The sequence below is a fragment of the Gigantopelta aegis genome, chromosome 7 (genome assembly GCF_016097555.1).
Source record: "Gigantopelta aegis isolate Gae_Host chromosome 7, Gae_host_genome, whole genome shotgun sequence".
In the NCBI taxonomy this organism is placed as follows: Eukaryota; Metazoa; Mollusca; class Gastropoda; order Neomphalida; family Peltospiridae; genus Gigantopelta; species Gigantopelta aegis.
The window spans coordinates 17178187-17201963 of NC_054705.1; the positions used below are offsets into that span (position 1 = coordinate 17178187).

The following is a 23777-nucleotide window of genomic DNA, read 5'->3' on the forward strand; positions in this document are numbered from 1 at the left end:
ACACGTTTATGAAGTTCCGTCGTAGAAGCTGGTAGGAACTGTTATAAGGTAAGTTCTTAAACGTTTAATTCTAGAGCAGGGCAGCCACGATTGGCGGGGTGGTAAAAAAATTCACTTCCACAAACGACTGTTACCTACACTCCTAGGTTTTTTTGTTAAAGAGACAGACCCTAGTTTCAACGCGCGGAAATTAACACTAAGTTTAGTTAATCTACAAACCTGTAACACATTTGGATAAAATTACAAGAGTGAAACATGAGTCTGTGACTTTGGAATGGTGAAATACCCTCTAAAATAGATTAAAACTGGACTCCATAGTTTTTACTTCTCAGACGCACGTGCGTTTTTAAAAACATGAGAAATGCATTTTGTGATATTGAAAACACCAGGATGACCAAAAACACTTCGAATGTACGGAAATGGATAATCTAAACAATACATTCTATGTAAAGTATGATTTCATTTATTAAAAACGGCTCTAATAGTAAAAAAAATATGCCTTAGTGTTTAAAAACTAGAGTATGTCCCTTTAAATGAAATATTGATTTCAACTTCGCAGCTACGTCTTAGAATTATCAAATGGTTGACATACAATGACAGGCCGATGATTAATTAATCAATATGCTCTAGTGGTGTCGTTAAACAAAACAAACTTCTTCAGCTTCGTGGAACGTGCTCATACGATCCAAAAAATATTCCGGTTCCAATTCCTTTTCACCGGTATATGATCGATCCTCGACGGTGGGCCCATTTTCTCGTCCCAGCTAATACTCCACATTTCGTGTAACAAAGGCCGTGGTATGTAGTATTCTGTCTGTGTAATGTTGCATATAAAAGATCCACTGCTGATAATAGAAGCGAGTAGCTCATATAGTGGCGAAAGCCGATTTTCTTTACCTCAATGATACAGATTCCAGCCAGTGCACCACGACTGGTATATCAAAAGCCGTGGTATGTGCTATCCTGTCTGTGGAAAAGTGTATATAAAAGATCCCTTGCTGCATTAGGAAAAATGTTGCGGGATTTCTCTGATGACTACGTGTCAGAATTACCGAATGTTTGACATCCAGTAGCCGATGATTAATTAATCAATGTGCTCCAGTGGTGTCGTTAAACAAAACAAACTTTATGATAAAAACTTTATATATTTTTTCCTAAACCATCTTTCTGACGCTGTATTTTGTTTGTTTGTTTTATGTTTAACGATACTACTAGACCACATTGATTTATTAATCATCGGCTATTGGATGTCAAACATTTGGTAATTTTGACATATAGTCTCAGAGAGGAAATCCGCTACATTTTTCCATTAATAGCAAGGGATCTTCTATAGGCACCATCCTACTATGTTAATGTGGGGATGGGATTGGCATAGGATTGGGTCTGAAAAGAAATCTAGGATTGTTTCTGGTTTTATTGCTCGCACAACTAACACATCGAAACTTTGACGTGACCCCCTCCCCACCCCACCTTGCTCGTTTGAAGTGCCCTTATTATTATTATTATTATTATTATTATTATTATATTCTTCGCCCACATTAATTATATAACACGGCAGAGATCACCATGGGGCCTCACACATGTCAAAGACATTTCGAAATAGACTGTCGGCAACATTACCATTTAAAAACGTTAACATTCCTTTGACGTGACGTCGACAATGCTTTGACATTTTAATATGCTTATTGATGTCAACGCGATACTACGTACATCATTCTGAATATAGTTTAACTTCAGAAATGTGCAAACAGAATCGCTGCTTGACATTTATCGTCATATTTATTTTAAATGTTAAAAAACATAAAACATGCATGGATCTGATACTACCTAATGACGACTGCTAGCGACTGTGCTGTTCTGTTGCAATATATTCTACAAGTACTGCGTGGATAGGCCTATATGGATATAGGTAAGTGCTTGTTTCTTTGATTGTTTTATCAGGACCCCGTTCCACGAAGCGATCTTAACGCTAAGATCGCCTTAAGTGTATAAGGTAGCTATGCACTTTAGGTGATCTTAGGGCTAAGGTCGTTTCGTGGAACGGGGCCCTGGACCGTTGATTCCGGAGCGTAAGAACCGGCGGTGGGAGGGGTATGGGCAGAAAAGAGGGAAGGGGCTGTGCCTCACCCTATGTTAGGACGGTAATCAGGGGCGGATCTAGAAAATCCACTTAGTGGGACCCCAATGACATGAGGTGGAATGCCAAGGGAACTTTAGGGGAGGTTTGGAATGGGATGGAAATTAATATATAATAAAATATTATAACTGTCGCAAAATTTAGGGGGTGGGGGCTTGACCCTGGGGCACCCCCCTAGATCCGCCTATGGAAATGTATGTTGTTCTTTGCTATAGCAATAAGACACCACCCCGCTGGCCGCCACCCACCTAAATAGAGACTGCGCCCCACTACTAGATATTGTACCCCCACCCAACTCCAGATATCCATATGTATTGCTACCCCTTTCTCGGCCCGCCATCTTCACAGCCTCGTTGTGAACCCTGCTCGATTTCACGATGGACTGGCCACTGCGATAAACAAAAGAAATTAAACATTTTTTACTTTTTGGAAGGGTGCGCATCTCAGAGAGAGAGAGAGAGAGAGAGAGAGAGAGAGAGAGAGAGAGAGAGAGAGAGAGAGAGAGAGAGAGAGAGAGAGAGAGAGAGAGAGAGAGAGAGAGGGAGAGAGAGGGAGGGAGAGAGGAGAGAGGAGAGGAGGGAGAGGGAGGGGGAAGAGGAGTGGGAGGGAGGGAGAGGGGAGGGGGGGAGGGAGAGAGGAGAGAGAGAGAGAGAGAGAGAGAGAGAGAGAGAGAGAGAGAGAGAGAGAGAGAGAGTAGCCCCTATACCACTAAGATTTCGGGCATGCCCATCCCGGACTCGACCTCTGGATAGCCAGTGGCCTGGTCCGCGACAGAACCTAATTCAGAAACACTGCGACAGGTGAAGAGTGACATTCGTAGATTTGATACCAAGGGCGGACACAAGGACTTTTTTAGGGGAGGGGTTGAGGGCACTAAGGACAAATGGGCACCTAGACCAACTCAGGAAAAGAACACTTCAAAACAAACTTTCACATTCGGAAAATAAAAACTGTAACAAATTGTTCAAAAAGCTGCACTTGTTGTGGTGTGGGTTTTTTTTTTTTTTTTTTTTTTTTTGTTAGGCTGAGATGGAACAGGTTCACCCCCTTGTAACCGCCCTTGGTATCCCGACACCTAGCGTATGCACATCAGGCAGGTACTAAAAAATCATATGCAATAAGATAAAACATGGTGGGCATATCATTCTGATTAGGACTTTAATATTTCTGCCAACAACATTTCTTTTTCTTTTTTTTCCTTTTCATTTTGATACACGTGCATGAAGTAAGAATCACATTTATCGAATTGTTCCAACATAAGGCCTCAATTAAGTCATTACACCCACGTTCTGCCGCAAACCGAGGTAGTTTAAATGGAGTTTTGTTTCAAAAGTCTGGAAACAGTGACTGTTTGTTGCCATTACATTATAGAAACTAGGCTAATGTTTTTACGACGCTATTCACAACATATGTTTTAAGTAAAACGTCGCTGTTAAAATATTATGACGCGCTCAGAAATACAACGCCCTGAATTCCCAACTGTGTCGTAAGTAGTGTAGTATACATATATGGTTGAGTATTAACTTGTGGTGGATATGGGTTAGGGGTATTGTGGAGTGTTAAATAGCAACCTGTCTGAAGAGACCACCTTTGTATTCTCTAATGTAGCTTAAATTGATCTATATTAAAGCAGCAAAATGTTTATTACACCGCCCCCCCCCCCCCCCCCCAACAATAACATCAAACAATTACAAAAAAGAAAAAAAATACACTCCCCCCAAACAACAGACAAACATCAACAAACAAACACACAAAACAACATATTTTTATGTTCACTTAATGATTGATGACTGTTTAACATTTGTCGTATACTAACCCCCTTAAAAAGACCCCCCACACTCACACACACCCCCCCCCAAAGAAAAATTCAACCCCAAAAACAAAACGAAAAAATAAAAAAAAAAAGCCAAGAAAAAAAAAAAAAATAAAAAAAAATAAACCACACAAAAACCCCATAACAGAAACACAAATGAAAAAGAAAAAAAAAAAAAAATTTAAAAAGAAGGAAAAAAAAAGATAACAAAAAGATAACAAAATAAACAAAAACAACAACACGTTTTGATGTCCCCATAATTACTGGCCACTGCTTAACATTGAGTCTTGGCTTGTACTTTTGTCGTCTCTTACTACCCCGGGCGACTAAAAGTTATACACCATAAAAACAGATCACTTAAACGTTAAGCTTCTGTTCTTATGACCCATCAAAGGCGATTCGCTAACATGTGTTTTAGATCTGAGCAACGAAATCTGCGGAACGTAGTTTTGAGTTTTCGTAATATTACCCAGAGTGCAAATGTTTTAAAGGGACAAACCCTAGTTTTTTTTTAAACACTAAGGCATATTTTTCACTGTTAGAGCCGTTTATGATCACTGAAATCAAACATTACTTATATTTTATTGTTACGATAATCCATTTCCGTACAACCGAAGTGTTTCTGGCCATATTTTAAAAAACGTGCGTCTGAGAAATATCAGTTATGGAGTAGAGTTTTAGTCTATTTTAAACGACCTTTCACCGTTTCCACGTCACAGACTCTTGTTTCACTCTCTTGTAACGTTATCCAAATGTGTTATAGGTTTGTAACTTAACCAAACTTAGTGTCCATTTTTACGGGTTGAAACTAGGATCTGCACCTTTAAAACTCTAGTACAAATCTCACAACCATAACCGGTGCTAATTTCCTTTTAATATTTCCGTCTTTTCCCAATGGCACCACTATTTTTGACCGAATTAGCAGCTGATGTATGATTCACTTTATTTTTAAAACGCCAGCATTGAATAATACTGGCGTGTAGGAACTGGAAAGGAGCGAGTACAGCGGAACAGGGGAGGGAGAGGGGAAGGGGAAGGGGAAGGGGAGGGAAATGGGGAGGGAAAAAAAGCCATTTACCCTGATTTGTCATGATGAATTTTGCTTAAAAAATGCAAGAAATTGCATTTCAGAACATCTATATTTTCTAAATATTCCGTGGAAGGACGCACATGAACTATGGCCTCTAGAACTGACGTAAACGCGCTATCGATGGAGTCCAACTAGTTAAATTCATTTTTAAAAACCCACAAAGTCGTACAAAATAATTTGAGAATAGGCCTAATACATTGTAAAATGATAAAAAGCTTTTGTTATTAATATGCATGATATTTGAGATTGTAATTACAGCGAATTATTTGATTTGACCGTACATTGTTCTTTTCAAGTAATTATGTGCTACCCTGTCAGGAAAAATGCATATAAAAGATCCCTTGCTAATAATGGAAAAATGTAGCGGGTTTCCTCTCTAAGACTACATGTCAAAATTACCAAATGTTTGACATCAAAAAGTCGATGATGATTAAATCAATGTGCTCTAGATGTGTCGTTAAACACAACAAACGTTAAAACTTTCTATTCAGCAATTTGTTTCATGGTTGTGGTGTTAATATAATTCAGCGTATACACGTATGTATTCAGAAATTATACATCGTGAAAAATTAATCTAAAATATGTTGCATTTTTCTTGATGAATTTTACTTGTAGAAAGAAAAGAAAGAAATCTTTTATTTAACGACGCACTCAACACATTTTATTTACGGTTATATGGCGTCAGACATATGGTTAAGGACCACACAGATTTTGAGAGGAAACCCGCTGTCGCCACTACATGGGCTACTCTTCCGATTAGCAGCAAGGGATCTTTTATTTGCACTTCCCACAGGCAGGATAGCACAAACCATGGCCTTTGTTGAACCAGTTATGGATCACTGGTCGGTATTTGGATTAAAAATCCCATGCCTCGAATGAGATCCGAACCCAGTACCTACCAGCCTGTAGACCGATGGCCTGCCACGACGCCACCGAGGCCGGTCTTTACTTGTAGAATGCAGGAAATTGCATGTCAGGACATCTAGTTTTCCAAAGAGGCCTACCCAAAATGCTCTATCAAACAAGTTCAGTTAAAACATTAAAACTACACGGATGTAATTTCATGGTGTTTTTTTTTAATACGATTTTTACAAACTGCCCCTTTACGAAAACCTTCGTTTTATTCTGTATCAGCACGGACAAGTTGCTTTTAAATATTTTATGTCTTTATCTGATTTTGTTTGACACCCAATAAACGATGTATTTTTCGTGCTGGGGTGTCGTTAAACATTCATTCATTCATTCATTCATGCATTATCTGATTTTAATAAGATGTATTTTTTACTGTCTGAACCAAAACTTGCTTTCATAACAGCCAAAGCCTGCTTTTAAACTCTACAAAGACGTAGAGACTTTTTATGTTTTTCATTAATCTGTATGTTTCATTTATTGTCAAAAGCTTATTTTAATATTACGATGACGTACCCATATGTACATGTATTAGTATTAATATCTTGGGTTTTTATATTTAGTATAAATGTGAATATTTGTTTATTGTATATATCGTCTCTCATAATTCCCTGTGGAATGGCTTATGTACTTTTATATGTTTATTTTAAATGTAATTATGTTGTACATTAGGTGAGACGTAAATAAAGATATCTGAGTGATTTGTGAAACATATTTTCACTTAATTACGAATTATATAATCTGATGCACAAACCCACAAAATAAGATCCTATTTCAAGATCTACCCAACGGGTATAATATGATACCGGTCTCGGTGGCTTATAATTATTGGTTTAACCATCGGACTGATAGGTTATGGGTTCACATCCCCGTACCGGCTCAAAACCCAGAGCAAGTTTAATGACTTAATGAGTAGGTGTAAGACCACTACACTGACTTCTCTCTCACTAACCACCACCGGCCTCGGTGGCGTCGTGGTAGGCCATCGGTCTACAGGCTGGTAGGTACTGGGTTCGGATCCCAGTCGAGGCATAGGGATTTTTAATCCAGATACCGACTCCAAACCTTGAGTGAGTGCTCCGCAAGGCTCAATGGGTAGGCGTAAACCACTTGCACCGACCAGTGATCCATAACTGGTTCAACAAAGGCCATGGTTTGTGCTATCCTGCCTGTGGGAAGCACAAATAAAAGATCCCTTGCTGCTAATCGGAAGAGTAGCCCATGTAGTGGCGACAGCGGGTTTTCTCTCAAAATCTGTGTGGTCCTTAACCATATGTCTGACGCCATATAACCGTAAATAAAATGTGTTGAGTGCGTCGTTAAATAAAACATTTCTTTCTTTCTCTCACTAACCACTAACTAACAACTAACTACTAACCCTCCGACCTGAGCAGATAGCTGAGATGTGTGCTCACGACAGCATGCGTGAACCTTAACTGGATATAAGCACGAACATAAGTTGGTATATGATTAAAGGTGCTACTAAGATGCGGACTCAGTCTGAAAGCTGACGGCTTAATCAAAAATAAATTAAAGTTTGTTGTATTTAACGACACCACTAGAGTAAATTCATTTATTAATCATCAGCGATTGAATGTCAAACATTTGGTAATTTTGACATATAGTCTTTGAGAGGAAACCCACTACATTTTTTCCCCATTAGTAACAAGGGGTATTTTTCATGCACCATCTCACAGACAGGATAGCAAATACCACGGCATTTGATATACCAGTTGTGGAGTTACTGGCTGGAACGAGAAATAGCGCAATGGGCGTATCGATGGGAATCGATCCTAGACCAACCGCGCATCAGGCGAGCGCCTTACCAATGGCCTACATGTACGTCCCAAACGGCTTAATCAAGTAAACCACCTAGATAGTTCCTTGACGTTCAACAAACGCCCCTGCGCGTGCTGTAACCTCACCGTGGTGCAGGGGTGTAACATTCTCTTTGAGAATGGCCAATACAGCACAAATTGTAATTTTGAGTAAAAGTCAGTATCTATCTGTGATATTTGTATTTTTGCACAGTTCTTTACACTGTTTTTAGTTAAATCTTGAATTTTTATATTGATGTTGATCATCACCTTATTTGTTTGCATTACCATAGTTTGTCTACTACTTTTGACACCCAATAGCCGATGTATTTTTCGTGCTGGGGTGTCGTTAAACATTCATTCATTCATTCATTCATTCATTTCAACTTATTTTTGTGCTTATATCCAATTAAGGTTCAAGCACGCTGTCCTGGGCACACGCCACCTATTATAATATCTGATCTGTCTATAGTGGTTAGTGATAGAGAAGATGCTGTAGTGGTCTTACACCGACCCATTGAGTTGTTAAAACTCGCTCTGGGTGGGAGCCGATACCGGGCTGCGAACCCAGTTTCATTTCATTTCATTTCATTTCATCTTATTTTCGCGCTTATATCCAATTAAGGTTCAATCACGCTGTCTTGGGCACACGGACACCTCAGCTATCTGGGCTGTCTGTCCAGAACAGTGGGTTACTTGTTTGTGGTTAGTGGTGAGTGAGAGAGAAGATGGTGTTGTGGCGTTACACCTACCCATCCAACTGCGAACCCAGTACCTACCAGTCTTATGTCCGATGGTTTAACTACGCCACCGCCGAGGCCGGTCGAAACACTGAATCACCACAAGGCTGATATTGCCGAAGTTAATTGGACGGTAACGACTCAAGCAGCGTAATTTATCACTCAACGACTGGCCCGGTGTTGACTGAACGACACTCTCCTAGGATTAATAACCAGTTAGAAGAAAATTACACACTTTATCCTCGCAGACGGAAATAATTCAGTCTCGGGGTTTGGTGTAGATGTGTCATACAGGAAGGGGTAACTCGACGTTTAATAACTCACGAACCCACAGCCTATAATGTAGGTAACAGTCCAGGACCCCAGTGCCTAAGGTAGCTATATACTTTAGGTGATCGTAGGGCTAAGGTCGCTTCGTGGAACGGGGCTCAGGGCCATATTTTCGAAGCTATCTTAACGCTACGAAATCGTAAAACCATCGTAGTCTTTGACGATTCTGCAACACTCGCCATAGGGACGTCATAGCTTACGATGATTTTTACGATTTCGTATCGCAAAACTCGCTTAAACTCGCTCAGCAACATCGCATCGTCCTTGCAAATCTTTTCGCATTGCACTGCGAGATAGCAAAGTTGTGAGAGTTTAGTGAAGTAGACCCCAGGCAAGGGGGTGGGGTGGTGGTGCCGATCGAACCCCTCTACTCCAAGCACATTTTCTTTTTGTGTTTAATGTATTTTCCGGGGTTTCATGACCCGACCTCCCCTTAAAAAAGGTCGCTTGCCACAGTCTACCCCCACCACCATCCCCCTGCACAATTTCTTGAACGCGCGTTTTCAAACTTCGCAGTTTAAGGTGAGCAATCGCTCTCGCGCTCCTCATCACTCCCGTGAGACTAGCTCAAAGAGAGTAATATTTAAATATCCTTTAGAAAGTTCTACATGTCCAAATTACCAAAGTTTGATAGCTGGTGATTAATAAATCAATGTGTTCTAGTAGTGTCGTTAAATAAAACAAACTTTTCTTGTTCATTTCACCAAATCTCAAGTCTGCTCCGTATTTTAAGAAAGAAAGAAATATTTTATTTAACGACGCACTCAACACATTTTATTTACGGTTATATGGCGTCAGACATATGGTTAAGGACCACACAGAGTTTGAGAGGAAACCCGCTGTCGCCACTACATGGGCTACTCTTCCGATTAGCAGCAAGGGATCTATTATTTGCACTTCCCACAGGCAGGATAGCACAAGCCATGGCCTTTGTTGAACCAGTTATGGATCACTGGTCGGTGCAAGTGGTTTACACCTACCCATTGAGCCTTTCGGAGCACTCACTCAGGGTTTGGAGTCGGTATCTGGATTAAAAATCCCATGCCTCGACTGGGATCCGAACCCAGTACCTACCGGCCTGTAGACCGATGGCCTACCACGACGTCACCGAGGCCGGTGTATTTTAAGATGACCTGGATACATAATTATCCACTAATTATCGTGTAGCCTACAGTTTTTATGCTTTATCACCCCAACCGTAAATGAAAGCTCAATTTGTGAATGTGGACAACCAGCTACATAACGGGTGGAAGGGTGTGTGTGTGGGGTGGGTGGGGGTGGGGGTGGCGTGGAGTGGCAGCGGGAATGGAAGCTTAAATTCCAACAACAATTTGATTACTCATATGAAAATAGAGGGGTTGTTACCTCAATCTCTACAAAGAACAGTCGCATTAATTATAATTATTTTCCCGTTCCAACCAGTGCACCACAACTGGACAAAAGCCGTGGTATATGTTTTCCTGTCTGTGGGAAAGTGCATATAAAAGATCCCTTGCTACATTAGGAAAACTGTATCAGGTTTCCTCTAATGACTACGAGTCGGAATTACCAACTGTTTGACATCCAATTGGCCATGGTTCATTAATCAATGTGCTCCAGTGATGTCGTTAAACAAAGCAAACTTTAACGTTTAATACTATTTTAATAATTACATGTTTTTGGAAAAATTGAATTAAAATTGACATGAATTAGGATATGTACATTATTTATGGGGTGTGTCCATTCTTAAAGGGACAGACCCTAGTTTCAGCCTATGAAAATGCACACTAAGTTTAGTTTATCTACAAACCTGTAACACATTTGGATAAAGTTACAATTGAGTGAAATCTGAGTCTGTGACTTTGAAATGGTGAAATACCCTCTAAAAACAGACTAAAACTCGACTCCATAACTGTTACTTCTTTCACGCACGTGCGTTTTTAAAAATATGAGAAATGAATTTTGTGATATTAAAAACACCAGGATGACCAAAAACACTTCGAATGTACACAAATGGATAATCTAAACAATAAACTCTAAGTAAAGTATGATTTCAGTTATCAAAAAGGTTTCTAATAGTCAAAAATATTCATTAGTGTTTAAAAACTAGGGAATGTCCCTTTAATCAGAATTATGTCAGACATGTAAATATATAGCTGTTGAAATTTGATGTCGTTAAGTGGAACAAGCATTTATTTCTACAACGCAATGATTATTGAAACATAGTAATCAAAAATTCAGGAGCACACCTCGCAATCGCGAGAAAAAAATAGGTTTGATTAATGAAATGCTTTTATAAACACAACCATACATTTGTCTTTTTGATGGAAAGCACTTCATGTAAGACAACACGAAGATCGATGAATGCTCGGAGTTGCTGAAAAATGGACCCTCGACGTAAAATGTCGCTGTTTTCAGCCCTACGCTCCTAAGAATACACACTGCTATAGAAACTGTAATGAAAGATCTAAAGCCCCACGCCAGTCCAATCTTAAATCTTCGCCCATCGGCGATTTGACTGACACTTCAGACACAAGACTTCGGTTCTTTACGTGTCTTGAGCAGGAAGTTCCACTTTGCACGACGGACAAGGAATCGTTGGATCATTTAAAGACACAGAGTCGCAGATTACACGGTTTCAGTTTTGTCCAATGCCGGACTGTAGATGAAAAATTGTATTCAGATGGGACACTAAATGGCGCTGATGTTTTGCTAAACACGTTTTTCTCATCTCCCACGGAGTAAATTTGATGTTAGTATCCACGGCGATTTTATGTGCCTTGGTATATATCTATCTATTTATCTATCTATCTATCTATCTATCTATCTATCTACATGTATATATATCTATCTACATGTATATATATATAATATATCTATATCTGTATTTGTATCTGTATCTATCTATCTACATGTATATATATATATATATATAATATATATATATCTATATATGTATATATATATGTGTGTGTGTATATATATATATATATATATATATATATTATATATATTTATATATATATAAAATGAATATATTTTTGTTTCCTTCTATTTATGGTTAAATACCAAAGTATTGTATGTATGTATGTGTGTGATTGTTTGTGTGGATCCCCCGAGTGCCTAATCTTCTTCTTCGGTTTTAACGCAAGATATTGTTATGTCATCAAGTTATTATCATGCAAGTATTTTTGTTATTGCAAAATTAGCTAAAAATGAACAATATTTTTGTTTCCTTCTAATTTATGGTTAAATACCAAAGTATTGATAACAGGCGGGACATGTTGATTGAGAATGGATCCCCCGAGGAGGTTCGATCCTAGGACTCAAGCACTGCAGGAGAGCGCAATTTAGAATGGAATTAACTTCAGGAAGCCATATGAGAAAATGGGCAAGCGTCCGTTTGTGTATGTTTGTCTCTCTCTCTCTCTCTCTCTCTCTCTCTCTCTCTCTCTCTCTCTCTCTCTCTCTCTCTCTCTCTCTCTCTCTCTCTCTCTCTCTCTCTCTCTCTCTCTTTTTATATATCTGTATCCCGCTATCCCACCTCCCTCAAGTGAGTGTGTGTATGTGCGTGTTTCTGTCTGTCTTTCTATGTGTGTGTGCGTGTTTCTGTCTGTCTTTCTATGTGTGTGTGCGTGTGTGTTCCAGTGTGTGTGCGTGTGTGTTCCAGTGTGTGTGCGTGTGTGTTCCAGTGTGTGGGGGGGGGGGGGGAGTGCGCGCGCGTCTCTGTGTATGTGTGTGTCTCAAACAGCAACTCCCAACAACTTTTTTTTTTCTCTCTCTCTCATATTTTTGTGAATTATGTACAAGCTATATAATATTCACAAAGGGGCTTGCATTACTATTAAATGCATTGACTTTTCTGTAGATACAACATAAAAGGCTATTTATACAATCGATTTTGAGGAAATTTTATTAATAAAGCAACCGAATGTGCGTTTTGCGACGACTTGTAATAAAATTATTAGTGTGAGACATACCCCTGGGACAGGCTTTTAATGTGCTTATTTATACCCAGCCCATTTAATTCACTTATTAGCAAAACATTCGCTTTTGGGCACACGTTACATAGCAGGATGAGCAATATCTGGAGATATATTACATCTCGGATCGGTAAACAGTTAATTTGTTCGGGGGTTTTCGTTTGAAAATCTAGTCGCATTATCGATGACGTAATTTTTAACGGCTCATATAGACTGAATGCGTAACATAACGCACGCACGCGCCGCATCCAATCTATACGAACCTTTTGTAGTTTTTGTCACAAAATACTTTATTCAAAACTTTGTTTTCGTTTTTCGTTTATGTCACCTCCAGAGCGAATTGATTTAGTAATTATCCTCTGTTGGACATCAATCTTTTAAAAAGAAACGAAAAGAAAAACCCCCCCCCCCCCCCCCCCCCCTTCAAAAAAAAAAAAAGAAGAAGAAGAAGAAAAAAAGACAACAACAACCACAACAACAACAACAACCCCAAACAACAAAAACAAAAACAAGCAAACAAACCCCCTCTCAACCCCCCTCCCCCAAAAAGAGAAAACACCCCCCCCCCCCCCCACACACACACACACACAAAAAACAAAACAAAAAAAACAACACACACACACAGACACACAAACACAAACAAAACAAGTTAATTAAACACCTGTCCTGGACAAACGGTATATATAGCTGAGATGTGAGTCCAGGGCAACGTGCTTGAACTTTGATAAGATATAAAAATGAAAATGAAGTTGAATGAATGGATGGATGGTTGGATGAACGGATTAACGAAGGAAGGAATGGATGAACGAACGGACAGACGGACGGAAAAACGAACGAACGAACGAGCGAGCGAGGGAGCGAGTGAGAGTGAATGACTGAATGAATTGATGGATGAATGAGTGAGTGAATGAGTGGATGGATGGATGGATGGACGGACGGACGAATGCATGAATGATTAGGTGGATGAATGAATGAATGAATGGATGGGTGGATGGACGGACGGACGGACAGGACGGACGAATGAATGAATCACTGATTGAAAGAAAGAAAGAATGAATAAATGAATGAATGAATGAAAGAAAGAAAGAAAGAAAAGAAAGAAAGATGATTGAATGAATGAATTGATGAATGAATGAATGAATGAGTGAATGAATGAAAGAATGATTAGGTGGATGAATGAATGCATTAATGAATCAGCGAATCCGTGAAAGAATTATCATTATGTTGTCAGTAGAATAGCGTAACATTGGCGGCATGGTCGGCTTAATGATCAAACTATCTCATTAATTCTGGAACCCACCTGACGCCGCGGTCAGCAGTCTACCATTATCTAGTCCCACTCCACAGACGGTAGATAGACAAACACGGGGATCGACTTTCTAAGCTGTGAATAAATAGACAAAAATCCAATGTTGATCCCGGATATTAGAAGGAAATGATTCCGTACAGACAAACCGTGTCATATGTTTACATACTAACGGTTCAGTAGTCTCAACTGTTTTCCTTTGAGGGTATATTATGGAAGATGTAACACAAAGGTTAGAGCGCTCGGCTAAAGTGGGATCGAAACCCGTTGAAGCACACTGTATTTGATACCTAGTCGCTGAAATACTGCGTTTAATGTCATTGTGAGATCATGCATGAAGATGGAGAGAGAGAGAGAGAGAGAGAGAGAGAGAGAGAGAGAGAGAGAGAGAGAGAGAGAGAGAGAGAGAGAGAGAGAGAGAGAGAGAGAGAGAGAGAGAGAGAGAGGGAGAGAGAGAGAGAGAGAGAGATACCACACAACACACAAACACTCACGGAGAGAGAGAGAGAGAGAGAGAGAGAGAGAGAGAGAGAGAGAGAGAGAGAGAGAGAGAGAGAGAGAATTATTAAGAATGAGAAAGAGGGAACGGGTTGGGATTTGGAAAGCTGGGGGGGGGGGGGGCGCAAAAAGGCAGACAGTGAAATAAAATCAGGGAGAGACAAGAGATGGAGTAAATATAATGCAGAGAGCAACAGTCAGGGACATAAAAAGCTCGATAGAAAGATACCAAGAGATACAGAGAAAACTAGACACTCACTCTAGTGAAGACTATGGGGTCTGTATTGCAATGGAAAGTGTGGGGCAAACTCGCCACAAATTATCGTTTGATATGATGAGATAATTAGCTTCTGGATTCGTTGTTTATGGTTTATGGATTCCGTGTGCGTCGAAGGATCAGCTTCATTATTCTGATGACATTTACACTGAGTTGTCAGGTCGTGAACTTTTGTTAGGCGCCTCAGTCTGTAGGAAGCACAAGCAGTATCCAACAGGGTCAAATTTCGAACTTATAATATTATTATTTAATAGTAGTCAGGGCCGTAGGTAGGTGTGGGGAGGGGTGGGGTGGGGTCAGTTGCCCCCCCCCCCCGAAAACATCCGGAAAGCATTATAGAAACTTAAAGAAAAATTTCTTCTTAACCGTTTAAGTAGTTTTAGGGTGTATACTACCAAATCAAATCCCATAGACGACAATAGTAACATATGTGGCTAAAACTCCTACCTGCAGCGTATCAATCAACACAAACGCCACGGATATAAATACTACCAACCCTCACACTTAAAGTGAATCAGAAAAAATTGGGGGTCAAGCTGCTTGTTTCTGAGATAACGGGTAGCGTCTATGACTACCCTAGTTCCGCACAAAAGTACTTTTGTTACAGGTACTCCATACATGTTTCAAGCACAAGGCTACTTAACACATTGGTACTAGATGAAATAAAATTGCATTTTTATTTTACCCAGATGAAACTATTATTTTTTACAACCAACACACTCACATTTATAACCAATCACAGGACTTGCCGGAAGTTATTTGGTTTAGTACTACCTTTAGACTATTAACTACTCAATTGCCACCCCCTCCCCCCAAAAAACCCAAAACAAACAAAAGATCCTAGCTACGGCCCTGATAGTGATAGTAGTAGTAGTAGTGATAATATTAGTAGTTGTAGTAGTAATATTAGTAGTAGTCGTAGTAATAGTGGTGGTAGTAGTAGTGGTATGAGTAGTAGTAGCAGTAGTAGCAGTGACAGTAGTTGTGGTTAGTAGTAGTAGTAGTAGTAGCAGTAGTAGTAATAGTATTGGTAGTAGTAGTAATATTGGCAGTAGCAGTAGTAGTAGCAGCAACAGGAGTAGTAATAGTAGTAGTAGTAGTAGTAGTAGTAGTAGTAGTAGTAATAGTAGTAGGAGGAGGAGGAGGAGGAGGAGCAGGAGGAGGAGGAGAAGAAGAAGAAGAAGAAAGAAGAATAATAATAAGAAGAAGAAATAGAAGAAGAAATGGTAGTGGTATATTAGTATTAATATTTTCACCAAGAGATTTCTATATCCAAAATATCTTTGATAGCAGTTTGTAAGGCTTTAAACAGGTCAGGTCAGGCACACACAGGTAATATAAAGAATGTACAATAACTTTACATAGTCCCATTAACCCGGTAAGATACGATCTAGGAACAGGTGTAAGGAATGCCACAACAAATACCTATCTGTCTGCTAATTCCCACTGGAAGCGACAAGCAGATAACGTACGGCCGGCACAGTCTGTTTTGTAGACTAGTAAAACAAGAACAAAACAAAAATAAACATTAAACTCCCGACAATTAGAAAAAAGGAAGAAGAAAAAAGAGAAAGATTAAGAAAGGAATTAAGTAAAAGAGGAAATAAATAAAGACAAATTCAAATCCTAAAAAATATAGATATCTTTTTTGGCGGGAGTAAGTGAAATACGTGTCCATAACACTTGTACGCAAAACTTTAGGTAGAAGACCACAGTTATTTGTGAATCTTCAACCGGTCTCGGTGGTGTCGTGGTTAAGCCATCGGACATAAGGCTGGTAGGTACTGGGTTCGCAGCCCGGTACCGGCTCCCAACCAAAGCTAAATGGGTAGTTTTTAGACCACTACACCTTCTTATCTCTCACTAACCAGTAACATCTAACAACTAACTGTCCTAATCAGACAGCCCAGATAGCTGATGTGTGTGCCCAGGACAGCGTGCCTAAACCTTATTTGGATATAAGCACAACTTGAAATGAAAATGAAATGTGAATCTTCAGTTGAGATTTATGCATGCCAGCCCCTGGCATCCTAAATGCCCACCAATTGTTTAAAAATAAAGAAAGATAGGGGTATTTTAAATCTCAAGGAGCTTACAAAAAAGGTCATAATTATAAAGACGACTCATTTTAAATATTTATAGCTAAATGTTTGTGTTACTTCCATCATAATGTGTCCAAACTGTATGATTTGGGGTGCATTTTTGACAATGTTCACACCCATACAAACCACATCCAAGTGGATATCACACATATATTTATGAAAACTTTGCTCATCAAACTTTACAAAACGCCTCATTTGAATAAAGGTTTAGCTATTCAATTTTTCACAAAATCATCTTGTTTTAAAATTACCCAAAAATATCGCTAAGGTTTATAAACAACAAGCCTCATTACAGCTCAACCAATTGCACTTCTGGTGAAAAACCAATTGTCATTTAAAAAAGATAGCTCATTGGCTATCACTAAGCTTAATAATTTACTTCCTATTCCAAATACTTAGCCTTCAAACATGGATCTGTGCAAAATCAACAAGCGAACTCTTTGTGCGAGGGAGCTAACTGTATACTGCTACGTTAATTGGCTATAAACTTGTCTCAAAGGCTTTGCTAAACTTATGATGATAAATGATGATTGTAATATTCACTTAGTCAAAACGTAAATATTTGGAACGGCAGAATCAAACCAGCATTAAGGGAGAGGGAAGGAGAAATTGATTCTTTGACGGTCACTATCTATACGAGAAGGTTAAAAGAGAAAAAAGAGAAAAAGAAGTTTTATTTAACGACGCACTCAACACATTTTAGTTACGGTTATATGGCGTCAAACATATGGTTAAGGACCACACATATTTTGAGAGGAAACCCGCTGTCGCCACTACATGGGCTACTCTTTCCGATTAGCAGCAAGGGATCTTTTATTTGCGCTTCCCACAGGCAGGATAGCACAAACCATGGCCTTTGTTGAACCAGTTATGGATCACTGGTCGGTGCAAGTGGTTTACACCTACCCATTGAGCCTTGCGGAGCACTCACTCAGGGTTTGGAGTCGGTATCTGGATTAAAAATCCCATGCCTCGACTGGGATCCGAACCCAGTACCTACCAGTCTGTAGACCGATGGCCTAACCACGATGCCACCGAGGCCGGTTTAGAAGGTTAAAAGGACACACCTTAGTTTTTAAACATTAAGGCATATTTTTGACTATTATAGCCGTTTTTTATAACTAAAATTAAACTTTACTTAGATTTTATTGTTTAAATTATCAATTTCCACACATTCGAAGTGTTTTTGGTCATCCTGTTGGTTTTAAAGGAACATTCCTGGGTTTGCTGCAATTTTTAAGATATTATCGACCAACAGAGACTTTTTAACGATTTTAATTACATATCAAATATATTTTCTGCATAAAATATTAGTGGCTGTATATTAAACGTGTTTCTGATCGTTATAATATTGTACTAGGTTAGATTTCATTTTATTTCCTAAAATATTTTTTTTTCGTACGTACGAAATTATTTGAAGACAAAATCCAGTTTGCGCTTCTTACAAATATTAAGATGACCAGAAACACATTGAATATACAGACACTGATATTCTAAACAAGCAAATATATTTAATATGTAAGTTTAACCGTAGAACTATTTTATTAGTCGGAAACATCTTACAATGCGGAAAACTCAGGTATGTCCTTTTAATATCACAAAATGCATTTCTCATATTTTAGTCTATTTTTAGAGGGTTAGGTTTTCACGGGTTGAAACTAGGGTCTGTCCCTTTAACCATTTCACAACTAGTCTGTCCCTTTAACTAAACTTAGTGTTAATTTTCACAGACTAAACTTATGTTAATTTTCACGGGTTGAAACACTCTAAATAGTGTAATTTTCACGTTATCCTAAACTTGTGTTACAGGTTCTGTAGTGTTAATTTTCACGGGTTAAGGGTCTGTCCCTTTAACTAAACTTAGTGTCACGGGTTGAAACTAGGGTCTTTCTTTAACTAAACTTAGTGTTAATTTTCACGGGTTGAAACTAGGGTCTGTCCCTTTAACTAAACTATGGGCGCTGAAACTAGGGTCTGTCTCTTTAACTAAACTTAGTGTGTTGAAACTATTTTCACTTAGTGTTAGTTTTCATGGGCGCTGAAACTAGGGTCTGTCCCTTTAACTAAACTTAGTGTTAGTTTTCATGGGCGCTGAAACTAGGGTCTGTCCCTTTAACTAAACTTAGTGTTAGTTTTCATGGGCGCTGAAACTAGGGTCTGTCTCTTTAACTAAACTTAGTGTTAGTTTTCATGGGCGCTGAAACTAGGGTCTGTCCCTTTAACTAAACTTAGTGTTTTCATGGGCGCTACTAGGGTCTGTCTCTTTCACGGGTGGGCGCTGAAACTAGGGTCTGTCCCTTTAACTAAACTAAATTTTCATGGCGCTGAAACTAGGGTCTGTCTCTTTAACTAAACTTAGTGTTAATTTTCACGGGTTGAAACTAGGGTCTGTCCCTTTAACTAAACTTAGTGTTAGTTTTCATGGGCGCTGAAACTAGGGTCTGTCTCTTTAACTAAACTTAGTGTTAGTTTTCATGGGCGCTGAAACTAGGGTCTGTCCCTTTAACTAAACTTAGTGTTAATTTTCACGGGTTGAAACTAGGGTCTGTCTGTCTCTTTTAAACTAGTGTTAGTTTTCACTTAGTGTCTCTTTAACTAAACTTAGTGTTAGTTTTCATCTGAAACGGGTCTGTCCCTTTAAAACTATGGGGTCTAGGGTCTGTCTCTTTAACTAAACTTAGTGTTAGTGTTACTAGGGTCTGTCCCTTTTTTCACTAGGGTCTGTCTCTTTAACTAAACTAGGGTCTGTCTGTCTCTTTAACTAAACTAAATTTTCACTGAAACTAGGGTGTCCCTTTAACTAAACTTAGTGTTAATTTTCACGGGTTGAAACTAGGGTTTCACTAAACTTAGTGTTAATTTTCACGGGTTGAAACTAGGGTCTGTCCCTTTAACTAAACTTAGTGTTAATTTTCATGGGCGCTGAAACTAGGGTCTGGGTTAATTTTCACGGGTTGAAACTAGGGTCTGTCCCTTTAACTAAACTTAGTGTTACTAGGGTCTGTTTTAACTAAACTTAGTGTTAGTTTCATGGGCGCTGAAACTAGGGTCTGAAACTAGGGCTCTGTCTGTCCCTTTAACTAAACTTAGTGTTAGTTTTCATGGGCGCTGAAACTAGGGTCTGTCTCTTTAACTAAACTTAGTGTTAGTTTTCATTTAGGGTCATGGTCTTTAACTAAACTTAGTGTTAGTTTTCATGGGCGCTGAAACTAGGGTCTGTCTCTTTAACTAAACTTAGTGTTAGTTTTCATGGGCGCTGAAACTAGGGTCTGTCCCTTTAACTAAACTTAGTGTTAATTTTCATGGGCGCTGAAACTAGGGTCTGTCTCTTTAACTAAACTTAGTGTTAGTTTTCACGGGTTGAAACTAGGGTCTGAAACTAGGGTCTGTCCCTTTAACTAAACTTAGTGTTAGTTTTCATGGGCGCTGAAACTAGGGTCTGTCTCTTTAACTAAACTTAGTGTTAGTTTTCATGGGCGCTGAAACTAGGGTCTGTCTCTTTAAACTCATGGGCGCTGAAAACTTAGTGTTAGTTTTCATGGGCGCTGAAACTAGGGTCTGTCCCTTTAACTAAACTTAGTGTTTCACTGGTTGAAACTAGGGTCTGTCTCTTTAAAGTTATTGTTTGTTTTTGTCCCTTTACTAAACTTAGTGTTAGTTTTTGTTTAACGACTTCACAAGAGAATAATGATTTATTAATCAACAGTTACTGGATGTCAAACACTAGGTAATACTAACACGTATTCTTCAGAAAAAACACGCTATGTTTTTACATTAACGATAACGTATTTTTTCATACGCGCTTTTCCGCACACAGGACAGCAAAGACGGGGTTTTAACCTGATTGGCTTCAAGGGAATCATCATTTTGAGCCATAAAGTTTGTTTTGTTTAACGACACCACTAGAACACATTGATTTATTAATCATCGGCTATTGGATATATCAAACATTTGATAATTTTAACATATAGTCTTAGATAGGAAACCCGCTACATTTTGTTTTTCATTAGTAGCAAGAAATCTTTTATATGCACCATCGCACATACAGGATAGCACATACCACGGCCTTTGATATACCAGTCGTTGTGAACTGGCTGGAACGAGAAATAGCCCAATGGGGCCACCGACGGGTATCGACCCCAAACTGACCGCGCATCAAGCGAGCGCTTTATTACTGGGCTACGTCCCGCTCCCCACCCCATATGCACTTTCCCACCCGGGGTGTAACCTGATTGGCCTTAAGGAAATCATCATTTTGCGCCACAAATGATGAAGGGTTCACATCAACCAATAATTACTCCATGCAGTTCCACACAAGTTCTATATCAGAATATATTCAATATCGAGAGGGTCATATGAATGCTAGTTTTAAGGACTACTCTTCCTTGCCAAAGTCACTTGCAAAAAAAAAATCAACATAGGTCGACCACGAACATTTTCTGTTGGCCACCTTCATGCCAGAGCACGGCCTCATCACACATGCAGAGTTGTTATCAGTACTAAATAAGTAACTTCAAACCATTTGGTTAATTAAATACCAGAGAGGTCAACCTACTTGTAATCATCAAAGAAACATTTCAAAATGTATATCAGAATCTTGTAGTATTTGTTTTATGAGGAACTATTTCCTAAACCGGATAATATTAAAGGGACATTCCTGAGTTTACAATTTTTAAGATGTTATCGACAAACAAAGATTTTTTAACTAGTGTAATTACATATCAACTATATTTTTCTGCATAAAATATTAGTGGCTGCATATTAAACGTGTTTCTGATCGTTCTAATATTTGTACTAGGTTAAATTTCATTTTATTTCATAAAATATTATTTTTTCGTACGTACGAAATTATGTGAAGACAAAATTCAGTTTGGGCTTCTTATAAATATTAAGACGACCAGAAACACATTGAATATACAGACACTAATATTATGAACAAGAAAATATATTTAATATGTAAGTTTAATCGTAGAAATATTTTATAAGTCGGAAACATCTTACAATGCAGCAAACACGGGAATGTTCCTTTAAGCTGGTAAAACAAGTAACGGTAGGAAAGATTGTGGTGTGGTGTGGTATCTGAATCATGCACACTGGCACCGACTCTATGTGAGGCCCCGTTCCAGCTAGTGTACCACGATTGGTATATGAACGGCCGTGGTATGTACTACCTTGTCTGTGGAATGGTGCATATAAAAAATCCTTTGCTACTAGTGAAAACAGTGTAGCGGGTTTTCTCTCTAAGACAATATATAAAAATTACCAAATGTTTGACATCCAATAGCCGACGATTAATACATCAATGTGTTCTAGTCGTGTCGTTAAACAAAACAAACTTGAACTTTTGTTGATCAGTATACAAACAACAGGCATGCTAAATACAAACATTCACAGGCTTGTCTTTAATATATGAAACATTTTTATTTCGATAAATTGCTCTAGTGGTGTCATTAAGCAAAACAAAATTTTTAACTACGCGAAGCTTGTTGCAATTGGATCAACTTTGGCAAACGATGGTGCATGTTCATTCTTTTGGCAACACACTTCGACATTTGTAACGCAACATGGTGTTATTCTTGTGTCGACACAAACATTGAAGCGTGTATTTTTAGCGCCATATAACCGTAAATAAAATGTGTTGAGTGTGTCGTTAAATAAAACATTTCCTTCCTTTCTTTTCCTTCCTTTATATCTCCCCCAACCACCACACATATTGCTTCTGCCATTATAAAATACAAGACATAGGTGGGGGTTTTCTTTAACCATTCAGATTATGGCGCGCATGTGTTGAAGCGTAATTCTTTCAACACTGCTCCCGATAATATTTCGACCTGCTATATATACCAGAAAACTACACTTTTATTGACTTGGATTCTGCAGATCTAATCAACAGGGTGCACATTTGGAGATTTATTTCTCACCATTCGCCAGCTATATAACAGATTGTGGATCCAATGACTTTTAATGGAGCGGGATCAAACTAAAGTTTTTAATCTAAGATTAACAGAATGTCAAGCGAGGGAGAGAATGGCAGGCGCGGATTCAAGAGGGTGGGCTTCTCGTGAGCCGCTTTGAACAACAAATAACAGTCGTAAATCTGCTGTGACCCGTTTTTGTTTTGTTCATCTAAGTGCAATACGGACATATATTGAATAAGTATTAGGGTCTCTAAGAGTACTCGAGCATGGGCCGAGTCTAACAAGACTCGACTCCATTTACAGGACTCGAGTACCCGTGCAAGGAAGAGTACCCTCATTTAATTTATAATGTGTTTCTTTTACGTCGTTTTGTCATATGTTTGCCGCCGGTTACATTATAGGGCTATGAGATATGGAGAGAAAACAAAAGTTGAATGTGTGGAATGCAATACAATGACGTGATTTCGCATCTACATACATGGTCAGTGTTGGAATTAAGAGACATAATGCTAGTATTTTATTTTATTCCTTAGTCTCATTATCATCTAGTGTAAGTGTCGGGTACTCGGGTCCGGGTCGAGTTTGACCCTCGAATACTCGAGTCCAATATTGTGGACTGGTGGAGGCCCTAACTAATTAAAATAAATGCTGTATATTAGTCTAGGCTCATCAAATTAAAATAATAATAATAATAATAAATAAAGTAATAAATTAGGAATCCACTTAAAATTATGCTAAATCAACTTCACCTCCTGGTATATTTCATAACAAATCGTAGACACTCGCCGATGTAGACGGAAACCATGATAGTATTCCACGTGTACCTGCCATATCACCCACACACATTTCAACGGTAGGCCCCTATTTGGACATGTTCC

The 23777-nt window shown here is 38.8% G+C and overlaps 1 long non-coding RNA gene across 1 annotated transcript; it reads right to left on the minus strand.

The window, feature by feature from the left end:
- Positions 1 to 1321: 1321 nt before the first annotated feature.
- On the minus strand, positions 1322 to 23777 carry LOC121377016. The gene is made up of 5 exons (XR_005958572.1): positions 23649 to 23777; positions 16305 to 16375; positions 14862 to 15067; positions 14099 to 14182; positions 1322 to 2526 (listed from the first exon to the last, which is right to left on the minus strand). It is a non-coding gene; the product is annotated as an uncharacterized LOC121377016 (long non-coding RNA).